We start from the raw sequence: 16,494 nt of genomic DNA, 5'->3' as shown, positions 1-16,494 counted from the left end.
CCCAAGGAAGCTTCAGTTCTGGAATTGAAATCCCTCACCCCCCCCCCCCATTTGCTACTTTTGCCAGTTGATAAGACACCTTTATCCAAGGCTCTATCCACTATGGTTTGTCCCACCAAACAGAAGATGCAGAAATCATTTCCCAATTGCCCAATTACCAATGGCCTAAACCAAGGGTGAGCACGAGTAGATCATCGGTGATAGTTTATCAATCACCAAGTGATATATTCTGGAGTTAATAGTCAAACCTTCATTATGGACCCTGTTATCCCAGAAGTCTTTAAGTCATGCCCCCTTAAGGACATGTCTGCAGAAGATTCCCCTCACCCCACTTTTCTGATTCCAGCTAACCCTCACTTCCCTTCTCCACCAACTAAATTGGAGGCTACTTTTACTTTCTTTTTTAAAATCATAATTCATTTATAGATAATCTATTCTCATCCACTATTCCAATCGTTCTTTTAATAGGCCTTTTGGAACTCAGTTTTTTTGGAACAAAAATCTCTCGATCCTTGAATATTTTCTTGGTTCCCTTCCAGTGTCTCTGTGCATCACAATATCTTTTATCTCATTACTCTAGCTCAGAAGTCAGAAAAGCATTGGCCTGCAGGCTGAATCCAGCCCTTTGCTTCTGTGTAGATGGCTGATGAGAATGGTCTTAATATTCTTAAATAGTTGAAATTCTTTATCAGGCAGGAAGAACTGCATTTGGAGCCCCCAGATTGCAGGAGACATTAATCTGAATCTCCCGAAACCCACTACTTCTCATTCGATGGAGCAGATATTTTCCAAAGTTCCCCTCTAATGCCTTTGCCTGGTGTTCCACCCATTCGTATCCCACAACAAAATAAAATTCACAGTAGCTAACTTCAAGTCTAATTATCTATTGGATAAAAAAGAAAATCCTACTTACTATTCGTTATTGAATTTAATAAAGACTCCCCTCTTAAATAAAAGTTCCACACAGTAGGAAGAAAAAACAGAAGTAGAAAATAAGCAGTAAAGGGGCACCTGAGTGGCTCAGTTGGTTAAGCAACCGACTCTTGAATTTGGCTGGGGTCGTGATCTCAAGGCCATCAGATTGAGCCCCGTGTCAGACTCCGTGCTGGGCATGGATTCTCTCTCCCTTTGTCCCTCCCGCCCCCTACCCCCGACCCCTGCTCTCACTTTTTCTAAAAAAAGAGAAAGAGAGAGAGAAAAATGAAAAGAAACAGTAAGGAGAAGGAGAATGCAAATGTGATAACCATAAAAGTTAACATAATAGCCATGATTACCTTTAAAATTAGACCCTGATAGCCTGGCAGCTAAGACAAAAAGAGAATCATTTAGAAGTTGCGTACTTGCACTACATACCAAAAAATTCACTTGGGAGATACCAAATAAGTTAACATTATAAAGTTTACAGGAAGAGAAAACATAGGAGAATATCTTTGTGACTCAAAAATTTCTTACAAAGGACACAGAAAATATTAGCTATAAAAAATTAAATAGATTTCATCAAAATCATAAGTTGCTCAACATACCACTAAGAAAATGAAAAAGCACACACCTGCAGAAATACTCACATTACATATATTAAATAAAAGATGTATAATCATAATATATAAAGAACTCTACTACTCAATAATAAAAAGCCAAACAGTCTAAAATGTTTGAAGTGGGTAAAAAAGTTGAACAGAACGAAGGTGTATGAATGGCTGTGACAGACATGAGAAAGTGCTCATCAGTCTTAGTCATGGAATGTGAATTAAAATCACAGTGAGATACCACTACATACCCACTAGAATGGCTGAAATTTTAAAACTGATAACATGAAATGCTGCAGAGGTTTAGAAGCTCTCGTATGTGTGTGTAAAATGATATAAGCACTTTGGAAAACACTGAAGATACCTTCCTTTTGATCTTCCAAAAGACTTGGAGAAGAACGTTCATATTAATTTTACTCCAAAAAAAAAAAAAAAAAACCCAAAACTGGAATGGACCAAAATATTCATCAGGAGGAGAACTGATAGACAAATAATAGTAGATTCATTCACTGGAAAATTCCTCATAATAAAAAGAAGTGACAGTTAAACAGGCAATAGCATGATAAATCTCAAAAATATCACTCCTAGCAAAGCGGAAGACGCAAAAGAGTATATACTCTGTTTTTCTATTTACATGAAGTTCTAGAACAAGAAAACTAATTTTCGGTTAACTAAATCAAAATAATATTTTTTCCCCGGAGGGGAGGGAGGAGTGTGAGATTAACTGGGAAGGAACATGTGGGAACTTTCTGAGGTGATAGGGGTATGGATTACACGGGTGTGCACATTTGTCAAAATTCATCAAGCTGTACACTTAAGAGTCATGCATTTCACGCTGTGTAATTAGAAAAGAGACAAAGTTTTTCCTTAGTTACTTAATTGTTGAAATAAACAATGCTCACAACTACAGTTTGAAAGCAAATTTTGGAGCAGACTTTAGAGTAAAGCGCCACGGGGCCCCTACGCATCCCGACTCCTCCCCCTTTGACCACCGGTAGCCTTTTCTGGCTGTGGACCAGCAGCACCTTCATCGCCTGGGAACTTGTTAGAAATGGACATTCTCGGCCCCCAGGAATCCTCGGGCTGGGGTCCAGGAATCTGGGCTTCGCCAGCCCTCCAAGTGATTGCGATGCGCGTTCCAGTAGGAGAAACTCCTCTGGCCAGTCATCTGAGGTGGTGAATGAGGAAAGAGATCTTTGGGGCGGCAGCAGACCACCAGGAAGGGGCCGCAGCCTGGCGTGCGGAGTGATATACAAGCCCTTGATCGGGAAGAGCCCTTTCGGAGCCAGCTGCAGCCCCCGCCCAGCTGCAGCCCCCGCCCAGCAGGCACGAGTCTTCCGGGCACAGCGACTCCACTGTGAGGCTGCCAGAGCCTCGGTCTCAGCGAAGCACCAGGGCGAGCCAAGAAACAAACGCCAGGCCTTCCACTTCCTCTTTCTCCTCTCTGCTGACCCGGCGGCCCGGCTGACCTGCCCGGCAGATTTAATTACAGCCTGGGAGAGAGAGTCTAGGGTTTGGATTTGGTTCCCTAAGGAAAAAATGACTGCTTTCAGCTGAGGGGAGATCCGCGCTCAGAAGGGCGGAGGGACTGCACGGCAGGGCAGCCCAAGGGGTCAGCCCTCTGGGAGAGCCTCCAACTGGCCTCCAGGATAAGCCGAGAACGGAACGAGGAGGGACCAAAACACGTGGCTCACTTTGCTGGGATCTAGGGCAGAGCCACGCGGAAGGGCGCTCATGGCCGGCGCCAGCCCACACGTGCCCTTGAAGAGCTGCTGCTTCCTTATCCCACGGTGGTTAGCGACGTATAACATGTGCGCCTTATACAGACCCGGAAGGTGTCGCCGGGCAAGGTGCTTAGGGTAAAAGAGAATCTTATTTGGTTTCCAAAAGTTGTGTTTCGGGTAACCAGAACAAATTACTGTCAAATAGTTCATAAAGTCAATAGAGGGGCGCCTGGGTGGCTCAATCAGTTGTCTGCCTTTGGCTCAGGTCATGAACCCGGGGTCCTGGGGAGGAGTCCTGCATGGTCCTCCCTGCTCCCCTCTCCCACTCTGTCTGCCTGCCGCTCTCCCTGCTTGTTCTCTGACAGGTGAGTAAATAAAATCTTTAAAAAAAAGTCAATAGAGAGACAAATAAGCATATTTACCTAGAATAACTGACTCCTTAATCAGCTTAAAAGGAAAATGATCAAGTTTCTGTTTTAAAGAGGTTTAAATTGAATATAAATTTATTTGTAAAAACCTTTATTATTTGAATACTTTTCAATATGCAATTCTGTGTGTTTATACACTGTTTCACATAGTAAAAATATTGGAAAGACACATGAAAAGATACTTGACTACTCCTGTTTATTGTAGCATTATTCACAATAGCCAACAGGTGGGAGTAACCCAAATGTCCTTTGACGGAAGAATGGATAAAGAAAAAAATGGCATATACATATTATAGAATATTATCCAGCCTTAAGAAGGAAATTTTGCCATCTGCTACAACGTACAGGAAACTTGAAGACATTGTACTAAGTGAAATAAGCCAGTCACAAAAAGACAAATATTGTTTGATTTCACTAACCTGAGGTACTTAAAGTAGCCAAACTCGTAGACACAGAAGGAAGAATGGTGGTTGTCAGGTTCTGAATGTTAGGGGAAATGGAGTGTTGTTCAATGGGTACAGAGTTTGGGGTGCCTGGGTGGCTCAGTCGGTTAAGTGTCTGACTCTTGACTCTCTCAGGTCATGATCTCAGGATCGTGAGATCGAGCCCCATGTCCAGCTCCATGCTGAGTATGAAGCTTGCTTGAGATTCTCTCTCTCCCTCTCTCTCTGCCTCTCCCCCCAACCCTTTCTCACTTACACTCTCTCTCTCTCTCTCAAAAAAAAATGGGTACAGAGTTTGAGCCTTGAGGTAGAAAATTCTAGAGATCTGTGATACAACAATGTGAATATAGTTAACACTATTGAACTGTACACTTTAAAACAGTTAAGACGGTAAACTTTATGTTATGTGCTTTTAACCACAATTGAAAAAATGTGCCCATAAGAAATTCCATCTTTCTCTTCACTTTAGAGAAGGTTTCCGTCACAATGAGAACTAAAGCGAAGCATGAAAAGTTAGTATGGGTCTTTCCCAACATTTTAACATACTCTTCTCCATGTTTACAATGACAGAACTTAACTAAATGAAGTTAAGTTTTAAATGGAAAATTAATTAGAACCCAGAAAAACAAGTAGTAAAAACTCCTTGATGTTCAGTTTGGCCTTCACAATTGCTAAAAAAGAAAATGTTCATTTCCCACAGTCCTGTCCAGGCTGGAAACCAACTTGGATGAGTGACCTATTATGATAAGAAGAAGTTTCTGGTTACACCTCTTACAAAACATCAATTTTCTTTCAACACAACAAGCATCACTTTTGACAGTCCTGCTCCACAGGAGACAGAAGCCCTTACAAATTTGCTATCACACAATCAACCCCATTCTCTGCATTAGAGGTTAGAGGTCCAGAGGTTTTAAAGTTAGCATGAACCTTTGGATGATGTCCAGAAGGCAAACCCAGTCTTACCTGCGGAGAAAAGCGATGCGAGAATTTATTGCTTTGGAATATTCTGGGTAATTGGTGGTGGTTCCCTATAGAAGCACCCTGAAATAACTGGTATTGTGGGAAATGCCTTGAATTTGACATTAGAAGTCATTAGTTCCAGATCTTCTCACTCATTTTTTTTTTAAAGATTTTATTGATTCATTTGAGAGAGAGAGAGCACAAGCAAGGAGAACGGCAGAGGAAGAGGGAGAAGCAGACTCCCCACTGAGCTGGAAGCCTGACCTCGGGCTCAATTCCCCTGGGATCATAACCTGAGCCGAAGGCAGATGCTTAACTGGCTGAGCCACGCAGGCGCCCCCTCACTCATTTTTTGTGCCTGAATGAGATGCATAAAATGTTTGAGTTTTCATTTCCTCGTTCTATAAAGTAGGTCATAGCAAGACCCAGCAGCACGTTAGATTCCGCACGTTGAAGCCCTCACCTGAAGTTGTGTCCCTCCCCACACAGCTAAGAGTCAGAGGGAGCAAGGGAGTCTGGGCCCATTCACACCTTATGCATCCATCTTCTAGACTTTTAGACCATGGTCTCCTACACTGCTCTCCAGATTCCTGTCTCCCAAATGGGCCCGGGTCTACTCTAGGGCTATAGAAACATGCTCCCTGGCTTTCCTGAAGAGACACTGTGATGTTACTGGACACTGTAGGCCACAGAAGTGACCAAGTGGGGTATTTGCATGGGGTGTGGACAGATCTTAGGCATATGGGCTGGAGTGTCCACATCCAAGTTTCAAGCCCTTATGGCATAGGACTGAGCAGACAATAAGAAAAGAAAGGGGACAGAACAGGAGCTGGGAGTTTCCATCTGCATTTTCCCCTGGGGCTTCACAGATGCAATGGGGACTTTTGGCATATCTGCCTCTGGTTGTATGGTTCATTACGAAAGCAGATACTGAACAGCCCTGCTTTGTCATACATCTCGACAGATGCCATTAACAGAGAGATAAAGAAGATCTTGCTTTAGAAACGGTCACAGGGCAAAGGAGAGGTCTATAATTATCAACACAATAGATAAAATCCCCACCCTCTCCTTACCTCTGCGGCAACTCAAATGACCAAATGACGAGAGACCCTAAATCTGCCACATCATTGGAACAAAAGTCAATTAAGATCTTGTTGGAACACGACATCAAAAACTAATATACTGTATGGTGACTAACATAACATGATAAAAAATTAAAAAAAAAAGGCTTGTTGGGGGGCAAAAGAGTTCCATGCGAAGGTTCTGCATACAAATGAACCTCACTTTGTGTACAGGACAAAGAGCATGCCTGTGTTCCCCGTTCAGAATGGGGTTGACAACAGAGAGGTCAAAAGCCACCAACTCTGGGGTCATAAAGGCATGGTTTGACCCTCTCTCTATCCACTATTTTTGTGACTTACGACTAATAACTTGTCTATATTCAATTTCTTAATTTGTAAAATGGAGATAAAGCGCTTTCCCTCCATACAAAATGGAATTTCTGTGAGGATTAGATGAAGTAAAATTTGTACAGTACTTAGCATGGGATCGGATCTATTGTAAATACTCAATAAATGATAGCTATTTATTATTCTTAAAAAACCAAGGAGTTCAGTTGAGCTTGTCTCCTTTCTTCATATGCAGAGCATATCTACTTTTTATAACTCTATCTTGCATTTTCCGTGAGTCAGTTCAAAACAAACCCTTTAGCTAAAGAAACAGCTTCACGTTTTTAAGGCTCCTGCTTGATTAGAAATAACTTCTTTAGATAGAGATTGAGTCTTATCCGTGCTTTTTCTTTTCTTTTTTTTTTTTTTAAGATTTTATTTATTTATTTGACAGAGAGAGAGACAGCCAGCGAGAGAGGGAACACAAGCAGGGGGAGTGGGAGGGGAAGAAGCAGGCTCCCAGCGGAGGAGCCCGATGTGGGGCTCGATCCCAGAACGCCGGGATCACGCCCTGAGCTGAAGGCAGATGCTTAAAGGCTGTGCCACCCAGGTGCCTCTGTGTTTTTTCTTTTCATACCTGATACGGTCCCTGGCATTATATGTTTCCGTGGAATGAATAAATCAACTCAAGAGAGAGAGAAAAAAAAACCATTTCAAAGGTATAGTCAATGTCTGCGACCACCTACATTCAACTGAAAACAAGGCAGTAATGGAGGTTTTCTGACGGCAGATGCAACAGGAGCTTTACCCTCACCTCCCGTTAATAAACCACAGGAATCTAAATTCTTAGCGGACGTTTCTTAGCTGACTCTCCCACACTGTGAATTCCATGAGGAAATTGGCAATAAAAGCATTTGTGTGTATTGACTGGCTTTATATAGTCGGCATCCATGGAGTCAATGAAAATCCTCTAAGAAGTAGCATTTAACTGCATTATCAGTTGCATTTTATTCAAAACATGACTAGATGACATACTTATCACATTTTCTGGAACATAATTTGGAAATAAAAGACACCAAGATTAACAAAAAGCAAAAACTTCTTTTTGAGTCGTTGTTGTTTTTCCCTTCCCACTTCCTATGGGAACATAACCCTGAAAATATATTTAGGGGGCCCCTGGGTGGCTCAGTCATTAAGCACCTGCCTTTGGCTCAGGTCATGATCCCAGGGTCCTGGGATCGAGCCCCGTGTTGGGCTCCCTAGTCACTGGGGAGCCTGCTCCTTCCTCTCCCACTCCCCCTGCTTGTGTTCCCTCTCCCGCTCTCTCTCTGTGTCAAATAAATAAATAAAATCTTTATATATGTGTGTGTGTGTGTGTGTGTGTGTGTGTAACAATGAAAAAATGTAATCCAATGTTCAAAATTTCTTTTTATGCATAACCTTTTAATAAAAAACCATTTGAATGATACATTTCGGAAATGGTAAGAATCAGATAATATGTTATTACTTTTATACCCAGCTCGTTTTGGTATAAAACTTCTGAGTCTTTTATTTTCCTTGAGGGAAATGTAATTGTCACTCTGTGATCTTTCAGAGTTGATGTTTACACAGAACAAATCTGAAAATAATCTGATTTTAGCTCCGTTTTTTGTTTTGTTTTATTTTTTTTTTTTAGAGAGAGAGAGCGCGGCATCATGAGGGAGCAAGGTGGGGGCGGCGGGAGGGGCAGAGGCAGAGAGACTCTCAAGCAGGCTCCGCACTGAGCACGGAACCCAACATGGGGCTCAGTCTCACGAGCCTGAGATCACGATCTGAGCCAAAACCAAGAGTCGGACTCTCAACCGACTGCATCACCCACGCGCCCCCTGATTTGAACTCTTTTGACAGTAAGTTGTAATAGGTGGTGTCTTTCTTGCTTAGATGCTTGCAGATTTTACACAGTTTAAAATTTTGTCACATTCTGTGCCGGCATTGGTTTTTGGGGGTGTTAATTTTCTTTGGATCAGTCCCTGGTATAAACAAATGTGAAAGGACCCTGAATCGATGCTGGAGGCAAGACCATGTAGGAGTAGAGGGGCAATGGCAGGGGGGGTATTCACTGTCTATCATTTTGTACGGAGGCTTGTAGAGAGTGGCGGTGTAAGTTCCAAGCAATGACACACTCTGGATGAAAAGAGGAGCACCCCTGACCAGCAGAAAAGTGACTGGGAACGGAGACCCGCAGGAGAATCCCTCCACAGACCGGAGTCACAATGGAAGGGTGGTGGAGCAGTGAATGTGAGTCTTAGGCCAGTGGGCGTTGAGGTGTAAGGAATCAGGAGGCCTCAGTGGGGGCTTCTAGGCCTCGGTAATAGTTGGAGTGCGAAGAGTGCTTGATCACATGCCTGGGAGGTCTGCGTGGATAGAAGAAATATGTGGAAGGCAGGGCAGATTTGGTTAACACAAAAGTTTAAATTCGCTAAAACTAATGCCCGAAAAATTTTAGGCTTGGAGCCCCAGAATAATACCAAACCCTATTGATTAGTAAGGAGGGGCTCAGACCTCAGTGGTGCAGAGTCAGCAAATGGCCAGCAAATGGGGTGGGCGGAAGCTGATGAAAGTCCCAGTGGGAGGAGTGCACCGTGCGCGATGGTAGTGCTGCTTGTGTGCGGTGTGCCCTGCTAGGTTCTTCACGCGCCGGGATGTTTAATCCTCACCACCCTTGGACGACGCGAGGGTCATCATCCCATTTGAGAGGTAGACAATGGGGTTTTTTTGAGGTTAAACGCTTGTAAAAATTTCATAGCCTGGTAGCCATTTATTTCTTGTCATTTATTGCTCTTGCTAAGGATATTTTCAGTGTTCGCTAGTTTCGTTCTATTTCAGTGGAATTTCTCTGGAGGAGATCCAGCAGTCTCCTTATTTGGCCATCTTCACAGATGTCTCCAGTGGACTCTTTTTCGCTGTGTGTGTACTGACATCAGCCTAGGCATCTACAACAGTGGGTCTTGAACTGTAGGGGAGCGTGTTAAAATTGCAGACGCCACAGCGTTTCCCTGAGTTCCAGTATGTCTGGGATGGGATCCAGGGGTCCACATTCTATATTTCGTTTGTTGGTTGGTTTGTTGGTTTGTTTGTTTGTTTTTAGAGATAGAGAATGTGCATGAATGCCGCTTTTGGGGGGAGTGGGGGTTAGAGGGAGAAGAAGAGAAATTCTTTTTTAAAAAATATTTATTTATTTTAAAGAAAGAGCAGGGAGCATGGGGGGAGGGGCAGAGAGAGTCCCCAAGCTGACTCCCCGCTGAGTATGAAACCAGAGGCCGCTCTGTCTCACCAGCTTGAGATCATAACCGGAGCCAAAATCAAGAGTCAGAGGCTAAACCGACTGAGCCCCCCAGGCATCCCCAAGGGTCTACATTTTAAACAAGCACCAGATGTGAATTCAGATGCAAATTGCCTACAGATTATGCATGGAGATGGAGTGTAACAAAGCAGTATAAATCAGGAGTAGAATTCATCCCCACATTTAGCCCGAGGTCCCTGTTCCTCCAGCATCATTTTATTACAAAATCAAAGAAGTAGTAAGTAGAAGAAGCTGCAAGTAGGGGAGGAAGTGAAGGAAGGGCAGACAAGCTGGTGAGATGTGGGTCAAGGAAGAGCCATGGGGTTGCTCTTACACCATGCAGCTTTGACTGGCAAATACTGGATTACAAGGTCAAAGCCAGAATAGTCTGGAATTTCTCCAAGCAGAACAGATTAACCCAAGGGCCAACTTTAACAGGAAGTATCTGTAAACAAATTTAATATTTCATATTTTTTAAAAATAATTCTGGCGCAAAGGCTAACCATTTATTAGCTTAAGTAAAAACCTGGAGGTTTATTAGGGATTTCCTTATGTTAAAATAATGAGTAATATTGGGTTCATGCCAGAAAAGAATATAGATTTACCATTAAATATTTATTTACTCTCAAAGTGTTTTATTTGATAAGAGGAGTGAGTGGTTCAGGTTCGTACATTTTCCAGTAGCAATTTCTTGTTTTCAGATACAAACCCCCAGTTTTTTTAGGTAGGACACTCTTTACTTAATGCCGCCACCCATACTTTGCTTAATGTAAGAGACTGATTCCTGAAAACTTGCTAGGACATGGGCTTCTAGAAATGTGATCATATCAAAAGCTTGCCGTTTACAGGAATTCTATAATCAATTTTTCTGTGGAAAAGAAAAAATGTAACCACCCACTAATTGGTGCATCTTGGCAAATCTGGACTTAATTTTATGTCTTTATATTTTAATGCAAATTTTGGCAGCCTTTGGAATAGTGCAAAATGAATAAGGGCAAGTAAAAAATGCTTTTGAAGAAAGAATTTGAAAGCAAAGGAAAAGATCATATAGAAAATTTTATTTGAATAGACCACCCTGAAAATAAGCAATCTTGACTTATTAAGCAAACTTAACTTACAAATCGAGACTTACAGTAAGAAGAAAACTAATGTAAGTTATAACAGCAAAGTATAAAAGTCAGTGCAGTAACCAACTTTATAATGTGTTTCTCGTGACAGAGTATGCTGTTATCTAAAGACCGGGACAGTGTCCCCAAAAAGAACACAGCTGAGAGTGCCAGGTGTCAAATTAATGAAGGACTTTATCAAAGAAGGTGGGTTCGGTGCCTCTGGCTTCTCTTGCATGGAAATTGGCAAAACATCACTAGTCCTAATCCTACAAATGTAGATGTTTAAAACAGGTTGAGGCAGCAACATTTTACAGGCCAGCATGAAAAGAAAAACAATCACAGGAATGATATAATTACAGGGTAATAAAAACATAAACACCATTATTGCATTAATTTTATATTTGGGTTTTCTTCCATGGTTGGCTGACCAGCTTATAAGTGCAAGGTTTTGATTACAGAATCAGTTAGATATTTGCCATTTATCCATCTTAATACACACACACACTGGATTTGATCATTTTGATAGGAGTTTGGTGTAATTGGCTTTGAAAAGAATAGAGGATTTAGAAGGATTTTTACCAAATCTAGAGAGAAAGAAAGAAGTAGCAGTCCCTTTTGACTTCTTAGATACTTACAAATTAGTACATTATCAGGAGGCACTGTTCCTTTATATTGACCTCTCGAGGCCATCAATATGCTCTTTCTTCAACTTCTATTAAAGCAGAGGCTTATTGAGAGACAACTGTGTTCTCCTGGCAAGCTACTTAAACCCTCCAAGATTCAGTTTCTTCGCTTGTAAAAGGAAGATATAATGGCTACTTCAGAAGGTTGTTTTACAGAGAAGAGGTGATGCCAAGGGGCTTTACACAGTGCAAAGCTCAATAAATGATGGCTATCATTTTAATGTTGGAAGAGAGAGCCAGAGTCAGAAAGGGGTGCCTCATTTTGATTCTCTTATGCAGCCCCTCGTTAATGTGGTTGAGAGCCAGCTCTTCATAGGAAAGTTGGCTCACAAATTCATGACATCAACAATAGTAACAAAATGAGCTCAATCGTTGGATACCAGTTGGAAGTATGACTCCTACTGGGGTGGTATTGTGTGTGTGCGTGTGTGTGTGTGTGTGTGTGTGTGTGTAGTGTTACGTGTTTAAATAGAAGTAGGCATTTTAATAAAAAAAAAATCAAATTCTTAGAAGAATTCATAGATCACACTTTTTGGAACTAGGGGCACCGGTAAAGCTTGGGGGGCTGCTCAGTAGCAGCCATGATCTTCTGGGGTACAAGTGTGTCCAGGTTGTGGGATGGGCCAGCCATTCAAAGCCCCTTATCTGCAGGTCACAGGACAGTCCCAGGACAGTCCCAGGACAGTCCTAGCCTTCAGCCTCTCACAAATCCACTGCACTTCATCTCAGATGGGTGAGCAGACTTGTTCTTATGGCGGTCGCTGAGATACCACCGATGAATACAGATCAACTTTACTCCTGAAAAAATGATACATTAAAAAAATAATCACACGTTTAAATATGTGTGCAAAAGGTGGCAGAGGAGCACATCACTTCTGGTTGTTCACATCTATAGTAACGTATGAAAGGCTTTGCGATGTCCCGTTTCACTGTTTTCCCATACTAATTGCTCACTTAAATTTTTCTTGTGACTTTATTTGATATCCGGCATAATTACTGTCTTGCAGAATATACTTTGGGAAACACTAATTTAGACTTAACTGTCTTGCTATCACAGAGGTTACCTTGTTTTTAGTGCAAAGATATTATTATACCAATACAGCATGTTAACAAATATCTTGGATTTTTACTCATTTGAGTATTTTCCATACATTCTTACTTTACCCAATCATTTCCCTTTACATAAAGGCTCCAAGGTGCCTAAAGGAATGGACCAGGATGAGTTGCCTTTTCTGGCTTCTGTCTATTTTCCCCACATTTTGTGGCCCATGCATTGAATTTTAGTATCTCAAATCTCCTTGAGATTAGATCTGAGGGGGGGGAAAAAGACAACATCTTAGAAACAAGAGAATAGACACAGTACTGATATTTTGAAATGTATATATTTACAAACCTGAGTTTATCCATCAGACCTAAAGAAGCATGAATCCTCCAAGTACACAGCCCCCAACCGCTATGCATTGTACTCAAGGTAACCTTGAGTGTGAAGAGTTTGGGACCCCCACATACTCACCCTTCAGATTCTGAACTGGTAAAGAATCCATAAATAGCAAGGCTCTCTGAAGATCACAGTTCCACCCTGATAAAATCAAATTTTATAGCGAATGTGGAGAAGGTGTATATTATTGCTTCTCAGAAACAACATGCTGAACTTTGCCACTTACGTTATAGTAGCCGCTTACCGTAGCCAATGGATATGGATTTAACTGATGAAGACATTCTGTTTCCAGCTCCCTTCAAAATGGAATACTGTATTTATTATTACAGTATAATAATAATTATATTATTATGGGGCTAGGTAGAGGCAAATTATCCTCATTGGTGGTACAATGTAAAAGACATTCTGCAGAAGTTGGTATGTGGGATAAGAACCCCCAGCCTACATACCAATTTTCATATGGTGTCAATTATCTAAAATGGTCTCAGTAGAAAGCTAAAGAATACTAATGCAGGGAGAAAATATCCAAAGGCAAATCTAAAGGGTAATAAACACAAGGAGATCAAACAGACCTGACAGGAGATATTGTTTGAACTATTGGCAATTTTCCCCCTAGACCTCTGGTTTCCAACCACAGTCTACCTCATCAGAGCAAAGGGCAAAGAAATTCCAGTGGAATTAACTCATAATATTTCTGAGCACAAGAAGTGCATGAGGCAAATTTCCAGTGTAGGCAGATCATTTAGGATGTTTCAATTGCTAATAACAGAAAAATTGTCAATTTGGTTTAGACACTAAAGGAAGTTTACCATCTCAGATAACTGGAAGCTTAGAAGTTGGGCAGGCTCCGGGTTCGTTCCACTTTCTTTCTGCCTCTGAGATATTTTCAGTCCCAGACTCTCAGCAAGTCTCTTTGTCTCCTTTTTTTTTTGGGGGGGGGGGAGCTGTTTTCCCAAGCCTTCCCTGTAGCCTTGCTTTGCATTTTATTGGTCAGAATTGGATCACATGCTCATTCATAAACTGATTATTAGCAAAGATTGTGGCATTTCTAAAATCAATGGTTCTCAATCTTGACTGAATATTGGAATCACGAGAAAAGTTTAAAAATTAGAGTATCTAGATCCAACCCCCAGAGTTTGTGACTTCATTGGTCTGGGGTGTGGCCAGGGCACTGAAAGTTCAAAATGTTTCCCAGGTAATTCTAATGTACAGCCGAATTTGAAAACCACTGTCTTAGATTAATCATCTGGAGATGGAATGCTGCTGGGGAGTCAACTACCATGACCACTAAAATCCTTTAAAATCCCTTAGACAAAAAGAGTTTCTACTTTATACCAGTGTTACAATCACTGGAAGCCTTACAGACTTACCCAAGGTAAAACCAACTAGAAAGTGCCAGAAACATGTGTATTTTTGACTCTTAGTCTAATGTGCTTTCTACCATGAGACACTGACTTCTGCGTGTAGAGTCAGTGTGGAAAGGCAGAGACTCCTGCAGAAAGCTTTCCAGCTCATCTTTGGTGACTCCAGCAACATCTACATGTAAATGATTTCAACTAGAACTTGCTCTAGTTGCTAAGCGGAGACCAGTAAGCAAAGTAAGCAGATACAACAAAAAGGAGTCACATCAGAGGTTGGCCAAAGGTAGATTAAAAATGATAGAAAATGTTTATTTTTGCCACAATATACCATGGTATCAACACAAAAAAAGCATGTTCTTTGATATGCACAGAGACAAATTTTCCTTCTTTTAGAAAATCTCTTCTACAGGGGCACCTGGTGGCTCAGGCAGTTAAGCATCTGACTCTTGATCTCAGGTCAGGTCTTGATCTCAGGGTCTTGCTCTCAGGGTTGTGAGTTCAAACCCCGTGTTGGGCTCCAGGCTGGGCATGGAGCCTACTTCAAACAAACAAACAAACAAACAAACAAACAAATAAACAAACAAAAAAACCCTCTTCTGTAAAAAATCCCTTGGTGGTGAAACTTGACAGGCTCTGTAAGAGAGCACAGATCTCAGTAAGGAGGGAAGAAAAACAGTGGATTTTCTACATGGTCTTTAAAATATATACTTTCCCAACAGTAGTCATAGAATTTAGGAAACTGGCTTTTAACTAAGAGAAAACCATTCTGAGTTATTTACAGACCCGAGATTACAAGTGGATTTTCCTACCTATACATTCATTTTACGTTTACAACTTCGAATTCTTTCAGCTTGCATTTTATAACCATTCACATTTCATAAATGCACATCAGATGCATTTCTGGGCCTATTAGATGGTGCAGCCTTTGTTTTGGTCTCATTTTAGATGGTTGTAATCAAAATGTTGAAAATTCTCCCTCTCAGGTTTCAAAGACAGAAGAAACAAGATAAAGAGTTGTAATTCCTTAGGCTAGAATGATTTCAGCAAAGGAGCTATGATTACAGTTTAACAAATCGGGAAGAAAAGAAGAAGGGTAGCTATAAACTAATCTACTTTTTAATAAAACCCTTCCATTAACTCTAGGAGGTGTCCCCTTAAAACTTGAATAGAGATGATTTGGGGCCTTCAAATTAAATCCTGTTATGTAGCTAATCTAAATGTTTGGCCTCTGGCTAGCTTAAAGAGTAGATATGGGTTGGTGTGGTTTTGAGAAGATATTAGATAGATTCCTTAATGGCTCTCATTCATTAGCAGTCATTACAGATGATTAAAGACTTATCATTGTGAGAGACTTTATTCTTTCCAGAATGTATACTGCTACTGCTAGAACCAAAAGTCTTGACTGGCATGGTATGATTTTTCTTATCCTTATGTTCTAAGGTACTCGCTCTGGCTGCCTCCCTGACGGCATTGTTCCCTGCAGAGGAAACCAACCACCTTGTGCTCCTTCAACAAGTTACAAATATAAATGGACCACCAACCATGAGCGAAGGGCTGTATTAGACTTTGGCAGTATTTAGACTAGAAACACAGACCCCAACATTAAGGAATTTTTATCCAGTGGGAGAAATAGTTAAGAAAACCATGTATGGGGGCACTTGGGTGGCACAGCGGTTAAAGCGTCTGCCTTCGGCTCAGGACATGATCCCGGCGTTATGGGATCGAGCCCCACATCAGGCTCCTCCGCTATGAGCCTGCTTCTTCCTCTCCCACTCCCCCTGCTTGTGTTCTCTCTCTCGCTGGCTGTCTCTATCTCTGTCGAATAAATAAAGAAAATCTTAAAAAAAAAAAAAGAAAACCACGTATGGCAATTCAGGGTGTTAGACCTCGTAACAAAGGTAAGCGTGGAATGCTGTGGAGACATAGGCAGGGAACTACCCACCTTGAGCTGGGCAGTGGGGTGAGGGTGGGGAAGGCAGGACTTTTTGGAGGATATAGTGCCTAGGTAGGAATTACCCAGGCATAGAAAGAAGAAAAAGACGTATCAGTATCATGGGGGAATATATGTAGGAGAGATACAAGTAGCTACGTTTAGCAGCCATGGAAGGTTGC

General features: G+C 41.6%; 1 long non-coding RNA gene across 1 annotated transcript; it reads left to right on the top strand.

Annotated features, from left to right (window-relative positions):
* Positions 1 to 9,089: 9,089 nt before the first annotated feature.
* On the top strand, positions 9,090 to 16,204 carry LOC113260288 (uncharacterized). The gene is made up of 3 exons (XR_003317897.4): positions 9,090 to 9,205; positions 11,010 to 11,104; positions 15,823 to 16,204. It is a non-coding gene; the product is annotated as an uncharacterized LOC113260288 (long non-coding RNA).
* Positions 16,205 to 16,494: the final 290 nt, after the last annotated feature.

This window comes from Ursus arctos, unplaced genomic scaffold (genome assembly GCF_023065955.2).
Source record: "Ursus arctos isolate Adak ecotype North America unplaced genomic scaffold, UrsArc2.0 scaffold_18, whole genome shotgun sequence".
Lineage (NCBI taxonomy): Eukaryota > Metazoa > Chordata > Mammalia > Carnivora > Ursidae > Ursus > Ursus arctos.
Note: the sequence above shows the minus strand (reverse complement) of the source record. Positions and strands in the feature narration are given on the sequence as shown.